Genomic DNA, 11752 nt, shown 5'->3' on the forward strand with positions numbered 1-11752 from the left:
GACACTTGCACTAACATATTCATAGGTTCCAGGGATGAGGAGGTTGACTTCTTTTCCAAGGGGGTGAGTGGAGAGAGATTTTTTTCTCAGCTCCCACACCAAGACAAGCACAGAGTGTCAGAGTAAATTCACCAGCAGTAAAATACAGTAGGCTGAGTGAGAATGGAAATCCCTAATTAAACAAGAGCAATAGGAAAAAAAGAGAGCATAGCAACTAGGTAAACATACTGAGGAAAACAAAGGTGACTGAAATGAAGAAAAAAGAAACCTGTTTGAAAAATGTAACCCAAGGAATAGACAAAGAAGTACATTAGCATTCTTCATGCCATAGAACTGGCAACTGGCTTCAGTACAACGAGGGCGTAAAGACAAGATGACAAGCCAAAGCAAAGAAATAAAAATGGAAAGCGGGGGAGGAGGGGAATACAAAGCTAAACAAGGTCAAAACAGGATGAACAAACAACTTAGGACCAGAAAGAAACAGAATAACAGAATACATCTTTCAACTGAAAAACTGACAGACATATCTACTTGAGAGCAGTTATAAAGGGAAGGACAAATACACAATGAGAAGACAGATAAAAAAAGAAAGGTGAGATGATGTAACGTAACAATAAAAAGGTCAACCAATAAACCAATTATTCAAGATATACCACAGTAAAACACCCCTTGCAATGAAGACCTGAAACCACAAATTCCTAAATTGCAGTTATTTTTTTTTTCTTAAAGGATAAAACAAACAAAATTCTTCAGGTATCCTAAGAGGAAAAGCAAGTCATGGCAAGTGCTAAACATCAAGCTGGCTTTACTCTTCCATAAAGCAACATACATTGCTTGAAAATAGTAGAGAAATAGTAGAGTATCTGCAGATGCTGAGAAAAAGAAGGTGTAATACTGCAGTATGATCTGCAGACAAGTTGTTTTCAAGTGTAAAAGCAACTGGCAGAAATTGTCAAATGTGCATTAAAAAAAATATTACAAGAGCCACTCCTGAAAAAGTCACTTAACTCTGCCATAGAGCCAACTCAAAACATGAATGGAAATGCCATGGAAAAGAAACAGAAACAAAACACAAATGAAATGCTTCATGCCAAAATACAGTACAATATTGACAATAAGCACCTGAGGGTGGAGATGGGAGTGGGAACTGATTGACCCAACTGCGTTGCACTAATTCCTATGAAGAAAGTTTGGATCTTGGGACCTCAAGGGCCAATCTAGGTCCCCCTATGTCATCCTTTTCTGTCTTCTCCTGTGCACAGCACTATCTAAAATCTAAAATTCCCTGTGCACCATGTTTGTCATCTCTGTGCTTTTGCTCAGTCAGTGTTCCCACAACTTGTGTAAACCAAGTGGAGAGTATATACACATGTGGCTGCACACGCAGAGCCGGTAACCAGGATGATATACAAGAGCCTGGAATCTTGGTTGTCTGTGAAGGGGAAGCCAGGAACTCAGGGAGGAAGACACGCCCCCTTCTGCAATGCTGGAGGTTTTAAACTTACAGGTATGCAATTCCTAGATTTACCAATATTAGAATTTTAAAAAGTAGGGCTTGAAAGAGCTGTGCCTATAGAGCCCATACATACGGTCTATACAGGATAGGGTTTGAAAGGTGAATGGTCACTGCTGTCCCTAGCACTGGGACGCCAGCACTCAAAAGGCGAATGAAGGGGAACTATGAAGGTGGAAGGCAGTGAGGATGCCACGGGCCAGAAGGTGGCGCTCAGAGCACAGGCCGGGCCCCGCCTGTGGAGAGCAGCTGGTTCTCAGAAAGTGACGCTGATAGTTTCCATAAACACTCAAGAGCTGCCGCATCTGATTGCTGTTCCCTTCAGAGCGGTCGGCTGACAGTCGGGATAATTTGGGGAACCCTTGAGCTCAGGTTCAGGGCTTAAAATATGTGTCAGGACCTCCTGCGGGACCCTCAGAGTGCACTGGCGGCAAACACTTGCCTAGAAAGAAAGGACCCAAGCTTTTCAAACAGTCAGATTTGTCACTGGCCACAGCTTTGGTTAGAGAAGTGACAGATTAAGTCAGCCAATCTTTCAGTAAAAAAACAAAGCGTACAACCACAGCAGATGTGTCCTGAAGCTACCTGAAAATGGGCTCAGCGGAGCCCTGCAAGGGCGCCACAGAGGCCGCGCCTGCGCAGCACGGCTGGAACGGGACAGGCCGGGCAGGGAGCCAGCGCTCCCCGGGGGGCGGGGTCTGTCTGTCAGCGGGGGCGCGCGCGGCGGCCTGGCGGCTCGGCTCCTCGGGCGCGGCCACTGCCCCGCACGCGCCTGGGCTCCCCGACGCTGGGCCAGAAGCGGCTGTCTCTGGGGGGCCGGCCCGGGCGCGGCGCGGGCTCGGGACTGGCGGGCGGCGCCGCGGACGCCCGCGCTCTCCCTCCCAGCGCCCGGCCGCGGCCGGCGGGCTGTCGGAAACCGGAGGTCGCGCTCCGGTTCCGCCAGCGACAGCCGCGGGGCCCTCCGACCTGTCCTCCTCGGCCTCCGGGCCCTCGGACGCCATCCCCGCCCTCTGCCTGTCTGGACCTTGCAGCCCTCCGCCCGGGAGGCCGCGCGGCAGGGCGGCCAGGGCCCGCGCACCGCACCTGCGGCCGGGACGGCCCCTGCACAGTGGCGGCGGCGCCAGGGTGCTCCGAGGGCGGGGATCGGAGCGCATGAGCTCAACGCCTCTGGGGCCGACCCGACAGGCAAAGAAATTCCCCTCCCCCAGTGGGGCCAGGTGGGGGAGGCCTTTACCGCCCAACTTTGAAGAGCAAAATACATCAACAGAACTGTTCCTGTGGCCAAAAATGGAAGTTTATATTTAGGAATTTAAGAATTTTGATGTAAAAGCTTTCTAAATGTGTAGGCTTCTCAACCAACATGCAGAATCTAATTAGGTACCTCAGATATTTAATGGAATTAAGTAAGTTTCCTGGTGCATATTAATTCCTAATCTAACATTTTTAGTGCCATTCCTGATGGAATTCACAAATTGCTTAAAAACATGCAAGAAAGACATCTCCCAGATGAGCATTACTATCTACAGAGAAGAGCTACACTCTGGTAAATTACATCACAAATTTAATTTTAAATAAAACTGAATACCTCCCTCCCCACCCCTAACCACTATAGCTGTTATATTATTGAAAATACTGACTCCTGAAGAAGACACCTTTTGTTCTTAATAAAACAAAGTCTTAAAGTAAAGACATCATTTTACACTACATCAAATTGGCAATTAATAAAGTTTGGAGAATAAAAATGCTAAAATATTATTTCTTTATTGCAGTTCTAATTGAACTAATTGGATAAATCTAAAGGGGACAGGTTTAATGTTTCAATAAGAATTCTCATTTCTTCAGCTATCTGTCATCATCTGGAATTTCTGATGATGACATTTTGTCATTTTTGATAGCTCCCTTTTACTACATTCTGGGAGTGAAATAACGAGATGCTCAGGACTAATGTACTGAATTCGAACTCAGTAATGGAAAAACAAAGTGTTTACAAGAAATAATAAGCTATGAGGCTACTTTACCAATTTAAAAGGTGGACATCAGTGACACCTGTTTAAAATCACTGTGTGCAATGAAACAGAACAAAAACATAGTATGACAAAGTGACTACAATGACAGAATCCTGATCAGGTCATGATTTGGAATGATTCAGTTCAGGGTCTTGTCAGTAGATGGAACTAAATCTGAGATGGAATTAAATCTCACTGATCTTGAGCAATCCTTGTCACTATACACTCTTAAGTTTCCTCATCTGTGACAGGAGAAAGTTGGGTCAATGATCTCTAGGTAATTATCCTGCTTTAATGATTTCCATATTTATCTGACAAATAAGAACTTCAATAGGGCCTGTGAGCACAGCAAAACTTAGCTGAGTCTGATTAAATTCTTTCAGTATTGCTGTAGGGAGGCAAATTGTCATAACTCCATCATAAGACGTGTAATAAAAAAATGGAGTCAGAAATCTCAATAAAGTGGTAGCACAATATAATCAACTTACATATTTGGGGAGTCATCCCATGGAATCTATGCTAAAATACACAAACCAATGGAATCCTATTTATATTAATAAAAAATAAAATATCTATTTAAGAATGATCTTAGGAACCACTTCTCTAAACCTAAACCAGTTCAGGAGGAAGGACATGGAGACCCAGAACCGTGAAGAACTGCCTAGAGACAGAGTAAATGGCACCTTCACAGCTCAGATCCTGGCCTTTACATATCCTAAGTCACGCTGCTTTCTTTTTTTCTACTCTATGGTGTTAACTCTACTTTCTTATAAATAAAGCAATACAAGAAACTGAATGGCCCAAATTCTATTGCTCTGAATTGAACTGGAAATTATTATGTATAAAGTATACTACAAATTGTTCATGACATATGCAAAACCAGAACTGTTTAAATAATTTTACTATTTTAAATGAAGTAATTGAAATGTGTTTTTCTCTGCTCCCTCCTTAAAATGCAGTAAAGAGATTTAAGAAACAAAAATGCATAAACCAAAAAGGACAGAGAAGAGGAAAGGTGATTACAGAAATTAAATATAAAATTTGGAAGATGGATATATTAGTATTAGATGACTTAACCGAACTCTAGACTGGCCAGGGAATAGAGAGCAAACACTGAAGAATCAGAGAATAATTAAGGACTTTGGAGGAACAGCCCCCCTGAAACTGGGCTACAGATCCTCTGTCCTATCCTGTGGCTAAAAAATCAATTTTCTCCCTCAGAAGAAAATCAGAATTTTCCTCTTGGAGAGATTTAACAAGAGAGATGTAGAACTGGGAAACACATGGACACCAGTGAGGATGTGGAAACCAGACTGAAAGAGATTAAAAGAAATTCTTCCTATTAAACGGTGAGTTATAATGTCCTTCCTTCTACTTGGCCTGAGAATACCAGCAGCTTAAGTTACACCTTTTAAGTACTAGAGTGGATAATTCTTCTCCAGGGAATCTCACCAGCTCCAAAGAAAAACCTTAAGACATTGAGAGTTGGTATTTGACAATAAAAATAAGGCCCAGACCTAATACCTACAATGAAGACCAGCAAATCTATAAACTACAACCATGTCCAAAATTCCATGGGCTATTTTAATGTTCCATGGATCTTTCTGAAAAAGTATAAAGACTAGATTAAATGAAGTTGGTGATTAGGTCAAAGCAATGATCAGATGAAAAGTGTTAAATGATTTACTAGCTTCAAGAAAATAGGGAAAGTAACACATCAGTAAAATTAAGTGGTATAGAAGGCTATAAGAACATCAGATTGTGGAAAATAACTTATTGAAAAGTTCAAAATCTAATGGGAAACAATTATATTTAAATACAATAGCTGGAAAATAAAGTTGAAACAATCTATAATCCCTTTATTCATTTGTTTAATGCTATTCAATGAACTCCTAGAGATATAGTAGTAAAGACACAAATTTTATTTTTTGGGGGAATGACATGATCAAGGTAAACAAAGGAAACAGTGTAAAAATAGTGTTAGAAGCTAAGAAGAAGAAAGAGGGGATATGACATTTTGGAAGAGGGCTGAAATTGTAGAATGGGTAGCCAGGGAAGGTTTCACTGTGACTTTGCAGGAAAAGACCTGAAGGAACCTAGACAATCTGGAATCCCGACATCTGAGATGGAAACATTGTACCAAGAGAGAGAGAAGAGCCAAGTATCCCAAGAGCATGGATGGCCCATTCCAGGAACACCAAAAAGAAGTGTTCTGGAACTGAAAAAATGAGAGGAGTATAAACTAAGGGAGGTAATAGAAGACTGGTAAGCTCCTCTGACCAGACGATGAAAGGGCCACACTGAGATGGAAGGAGAGGCAGAGACAGTCTTGCCAACAGCCCTCCTTCCAGGACAGTGACCCACAGTGAGGAGGGAGCTCACACTTGCGGAGCTCTCCACGGAGCAAGGGGTGTGTGCCCCACGTCACGTACCCAATCTTTGGGACCTGTACTGGAAAGATGACCCCCCAAAACATCTGCTTTGAAAACCAATGGGACTTATTTCAAGGAGACTCAAAAGGCTATAGGATATTGAGATTCTGATTTTCAAGGGTTCACACATAAACTCGTTCACCCTGGGACCAGTGCAAAACCAGCAGTTTGAAATACGTCCAGACTGTATGAGATGGAGATTCATTGGGTAACCTCAAATAGTCTGTTGGAGGAGCCGGGGCCTGGTGGGATTCTCTCAGGCAACTGAAAGTAGAGTGTCTTCCATACATGTGCTAGATTAAAAACTCCTCTGGCTTTAACTCTGTATCTGGAATTCTTTCCTTTCAGAAGAGGACACACACACACACACACATACACACGTAGCTTGGCATATATGAATCTCATACTAACCACAAACCAAAAACACATAATAGATAACACACAAAAATAGTGGCAATGTTAGAGTAGGCAGTTAGAGAGACAGGAGCAGGAGAGGAGAGAGGAAGGCAGCCGCCCACCCAGTCTCTGGTCAGAGACCGCCTGTCTCCTTCAGACCAACCCGTTCAGTGGTTCAGCACAAACTGATAAACAGAAGATACGGTCACTGGACCTTCCTGATTTTAGAGCATATGCACTTACGAAAGACCTTGTTGTTAATGACCCTGAAGCCACCATATCAGTATTGTATCATTTACATTAAAGTTTTGACCCCACCATGCATCTCTCTTGGATGTTCATGGGAAAAAATGACAAACACAAACTTATACAAAGAGGCTGAAGAGGAGGAAACAAGACATCTGAAAGACAGTGTGAGAATGAAAAAATGGGAGGGAGGAAACCAAATAAACTCCATAAAAGACACAATGAAAAGCCCAATGAGTGGCTACCCACCCTTGGGGTCAGTCTGCTTCTCTGTCTCAGGAGTAGTACTGTCTTTTGCTGCGCTGAATAAAAACACCCTGCAGCTTTAACTGTCTATTGGGTTTTTAAATTGAATTCTTTCCTTCAAGACAAGAACCCAGGAGATCCACAATGCACACTGCCCAGTCACAAAAGGAATCCAGCCAGAATATTAAAGAAAAACACCAAACCACAAAAGAGCAAGAGAAGAAAGGAACAGAGAACTATCAAACCAATCAGAAAACAATCAACAAAATCACAGTTAAGTGCATACCTATCAATCATTATGTAAATGTAAATGGCCTAAATGCCCTAATCAAAACACATAGGATGGCTTAATGGATAAAAACAACACCCATCTCTCTACAAAAGATTCGCTTCATATCTAGAGATACACAGAAATTCAAAGTGAAGTTGTGGAAAAAGTTATTCCATGCAAATGGAAATGAAAAGGAAGATGGGGTAGCAGTAATTATATCAAACAAATTCAAAGTGAAGTTATGGGAAAAGTTATTCCATGCAAATGGAAATGAAAAGGAAGATGGGGTAGCAGTAATTATATCAGACAAATTCAAAGTGAAGTTATGGGAAAAGTTATTCCATGCAAATGGAAATGAAAAGGAAGATGGGGTAGCAGTAATTATATCAAACAAAATAGACTTTAAACCAAAGACTGTAAAAAAGACAAGGGCATTACATAGTGATAAGGGGATCAATCCAAAAAGAAAGTATAACATTTAAAAATATTTATGCACCTAATGAAGGAGCACCCAAATACATAAAGTGACAGTTAACAGGCATATAGGGAGAAACTGACAGCAATACAATAACAGTAGGAGATTTTAATATCTCATGTCAATAGACAGATCACCTAGATTGAAAATCAATAAGGAAACATTGGCTTTAAATGACACATTAATCAGATGGACTTAACAGATACACAGAGTGCAGTTCTTCCAACAGCAGAACACATATTCTTTTCAAATGCACATGGAACTTTCTTAATGATAGACCACATGTTTGGCCACAAAATAGGTCTTCATAAATTTAAGAATATTTAAGAAGACTGAAATCATATCATCTTTTCCAACCACAATAGAATAAAACTGGAAATCAGTTACAGAAGAAAACTAGAGGAAACACAAACATGTGGAGACTAAACCACACGCGCCTAATGAAAGGTTCAGCAAATAAAGAGAAAATAAAAAAAATACCTGGAGACTAATGAAAACAGAAACGCAATGATTGGGATACAGAAAATCAGTTCTAAGAAGGAAGTTTATAGAAATACCTCAAAAAAAAAAAAAAAACAAGAAAGATCTCCAATAAGGAATCTAACCCTGTACCCTAAAGGAACTAGCAAAAGGAAACAAAGCCCAGAGTCGGTAGAAGGAAGGAAATAATGAAGTGCAGAAATAAATGAAATAAAGACAAAAAAAGCAACAGAAAAGGTCATTGAAACTAAGAGCAGGTTCTTTGAAAAGATAAACAAAACCGATAAGCCTTTAGGTAGACTTACTGAGAAAAGAAAGAGGACTCAAAAAAAATAAGAGAAGACATCATAACTGATACCACAGAAACTCAAAAGGATGTGAGAAACAGCCATGAACAATTATAGCCAACAAATTGGATGGACAACCTTGAAGAAATGGAAAAATCCCTAGAAAGAAAAATCCCTAGAAACATACAATCTTCTCAGACTGAATTCATGAAGAAATAGAAAAATTACTAGAAGGAAATTCTGAATCAGTAATCAGAAAACTCCCAACAAAATCAAAGGCTGACGACTTTGTGGGAAAATTCTACCAAATAATGAAAGAGTTAATACCTTTCCCTCTCATATTCTTCCAAAAAACATAAGAGGAGAGAATGCTTCCAAATTCATTTTATGAGATCAACATCACCCTCATACCAAAACCAGACAAGTACACCATAGAAAAAGACAACCATAGGCTAATAACCCTAATGAGCACAGATGCAATAAATCCTCAAGAAAGTATTAGCAAAATGAATTAAACAAACATTGAAAAGATCATGCACCCTAATAAACGGAGATTTATTTCAGGGATGGCTTGATAAAATGAAGGATGAAAATCATATAATAATTTCAACAGATGCAGAAAAAACCTTTGACAAAATTCACCCATTTATGATAGGGGTTCTGGGGACATAGGAAGACACGCGCTCACCTCTTCCCATAGACACACACTATCTGCAGCTCCTGGTGCAACAACAATTTCTGAAATACACTTGCACACTAAGCACTCCTAAGTATGGGGCTAGTAAGAGACCGCCGCGTGGACGCGGGCAGGAGAGGCTGGGACACGGTCTCACCATGAACCCACCCCAGGGCGGGCAGCCCAGTCAAGAGCTTCTCTCCGAACATGGAGAGTTTGAAGCCCACATCCGCTAAGTTTAGGTCCTGCCACTTCCAGAGGCTGTCACAAAGCCCAACTCACTCCGCTTGGACACAAGCTACCGAGTGACACCTCTCCCTCCATGGGGCCCTCCAGCCAGACCTTGACTTTCAGCACTTTCACGCAGAGCCGCCACGCAAACAGGCAAAGACACGCCATTCCGGACCCAGCACAGTCTCCCTGACGCCAGCAATTCTGCCCGCGGGCCCCTGAGTGGGTGCCGATCTTGGGCAGAGCCCCCCGGGGTCCCCGGCCCCTCAGAAAGGCTCTCGCGCTGAAGGGCCCGCAGAGGAAGCCCCGGGCCCAGGCCGCCGCCTTCCCGGCTGCAGCCTCGCGAACAGGGCAGCCGTCCCTTTCACCGTCCCTGGTCCCCCGAGCTTTGGCCTTTCGAGGGCCAGTCAGCCAAACGTGGGCTGGGAAGAGAGCTGCGGCTGGCAGCACCGCTGAGGACACACCGCCCCAAACATGGCGCCCTGGGAACCAGCCCTCGAGGAAGAGGCTCACAGCTTGGGAAGGCTGCGCGGGTCTCACCCGACCCGGCCGCCGATCCAGGAGCGCTGGGACTCTCCACGGAGGAGGCTCACTGCTCACCCGCCGGGCTCAGTCCGAGCGGCCGGCACCCGAGCCAGGACACACCCGGGGCCGCAGGCTGGCCACAGCCTCTCTTCCCGGGTGAGCACCATCTTGACCTTTTATGCGGACGGGCTTGATGCTCTACCCGGGCGGCTGCCATTACGGTTGTTGTAAAGATGAGCATCTTTTTCCCTTCTTCAGGGAGCATCATGCAAACCCGCTCCCTCCGCGGGGCTGCAGCTCGCTGGACCTCCGGGGGAAGCGCGTACTCGACTGCCTGGCCCTGGAAGCCTTGGAGGGCTGTCTGTCCAGAAGATGCCGAGGAGACGGTTCTTGGCTGGCTCCCGCCTACAGGTCACCGTGGGTGCCAGGCTGACACCCATCTGGAGCCCTCCAGGAGGCCTATGTGCCTGTCCCGGAGCTTTGCTGAGGGGCGGGTTTCGGAATGGCCGCCGAGCCCCCGGAAGCAGTCTTTGCCCGCCCTCAGCCTTGCTCCGGCTTTTGGGGGCACATCTGGGATTCTGTGGCTGCTGCCGGGTCCACCTCAGAAGGCGTGCCTCTGGGAGCCAGTGGGGTAGGGGTGGGTCCCGCCGGACAGTGACCGGAGTCGTGACTCGCTCCAGCCTCCAGAGCACAGTGCACTTGGAGCTCAGCCTTCCTAAAAAGGCACCTATTTGCTTATCAGCAGCAACCGCAGGGCAGGCTGCTGACCCCACAAGACCGCTGTCCTCCATTAGCCTTCACTGAGACGGGGACCATGGGCTGAGGCAGAGGGGGGTGAGTGGGGAACAAAGTAAGATGATGCGGGATTTGCTGTAGACTGCTGGGGGGCCCAGCTTGTATTTTGCCTTTACCCAGGTGTTGCTTTTCCTCCTCCAGCCCTAATCAAGTAATTTGCAACCTGGGCAATTGATTTAGCAAGCACCTAGTAAACAACCTAGTAAAAACAGGAAGGACTCCATCCTGAAGGTTGCACTTTAAAACCCAATTTTTAAAGTGACTTTGTTAACATAGTCTTTAACCAGCAGACAATAAGTCAGCTCACCTTGGAAGCAAAGCAGGCCCTCTTGATTGATATGCCCCCCAGAACAGGAAGCTGCTCTCCTGGGAAGAAATAAGAGTAGTACGTTTCTTGTAAATAACTTGTAAAACTAACAAAAAAATGTCTCTTAAAATATAAACATTTTGGGACCTCTTAGCAGGTCTGCATCTCTAGCCCTTTGTCTCTCAACTGCATATAAATCCCCTAAACAATGCACCACCCAGGGCTCTCTTTTCCCCTCTTGGCATGAGCCAGGAGCTCTATCCTCTCACTTTACCTCCAAATAAAAGCCTCTGACTTGCTCTCCTACCTTGAGTGCAAAGTTCATTCTTGGAATCTGCGAACAAGAACCCCGGCATCATCATCACAGCTGCAACCTGAGAGGCAGGCTGCTAATTACACACACCACTGTCCAAACACCTGGGGGGCCTGGCACTACCTTTGTGCTCTCCCGGCTCTGCAACCAAGCTCCATGAGCCTAACTAAAACTGTGTGCGAGCCTAACTGAAACTGTGGTTAACAATACTACGCTCTCTGTGTGAGGGTAGCTAGGAGAGTGGACCTGGAATGTTCTCTTTACAAGAAAAAAAATGTAATGTCTTTTTAGGAATGATTAGTATTATACTGCATAGAAAAGAATACACATGTCTAAAGAAAGTTTCAACCGTCTGGTTCCTGGAAGGTAATTTTTAAGTGTTTTGAACATCTGGTCTAACAGAATTTTTTTTGTCTACCAGAGAATGTGGGGGACATGATAGATAATTCTAACTCTGTGATGTATGCTGAGGACCGTGTGTCTTGTTGCTCTGTGTTTATTAAAGTTCATTTGACACACAACATTATGTTGGTTTCAGGTATACAACACAGTG

Source organism: Manis javanica, chromosome 14 (assembly GCF_040802235.1).
Source record: "Manis javanica isolate MJ-LG chromosome 14, MJ_LKY, whole genome shotgun sequence".
NCBI classification, from domain to species: domain Eukaryota; kingdom Metazoa; phylum Chordata; class Mammalia; order Pholidota; family Manidae; genus Manis; species Manis javanica.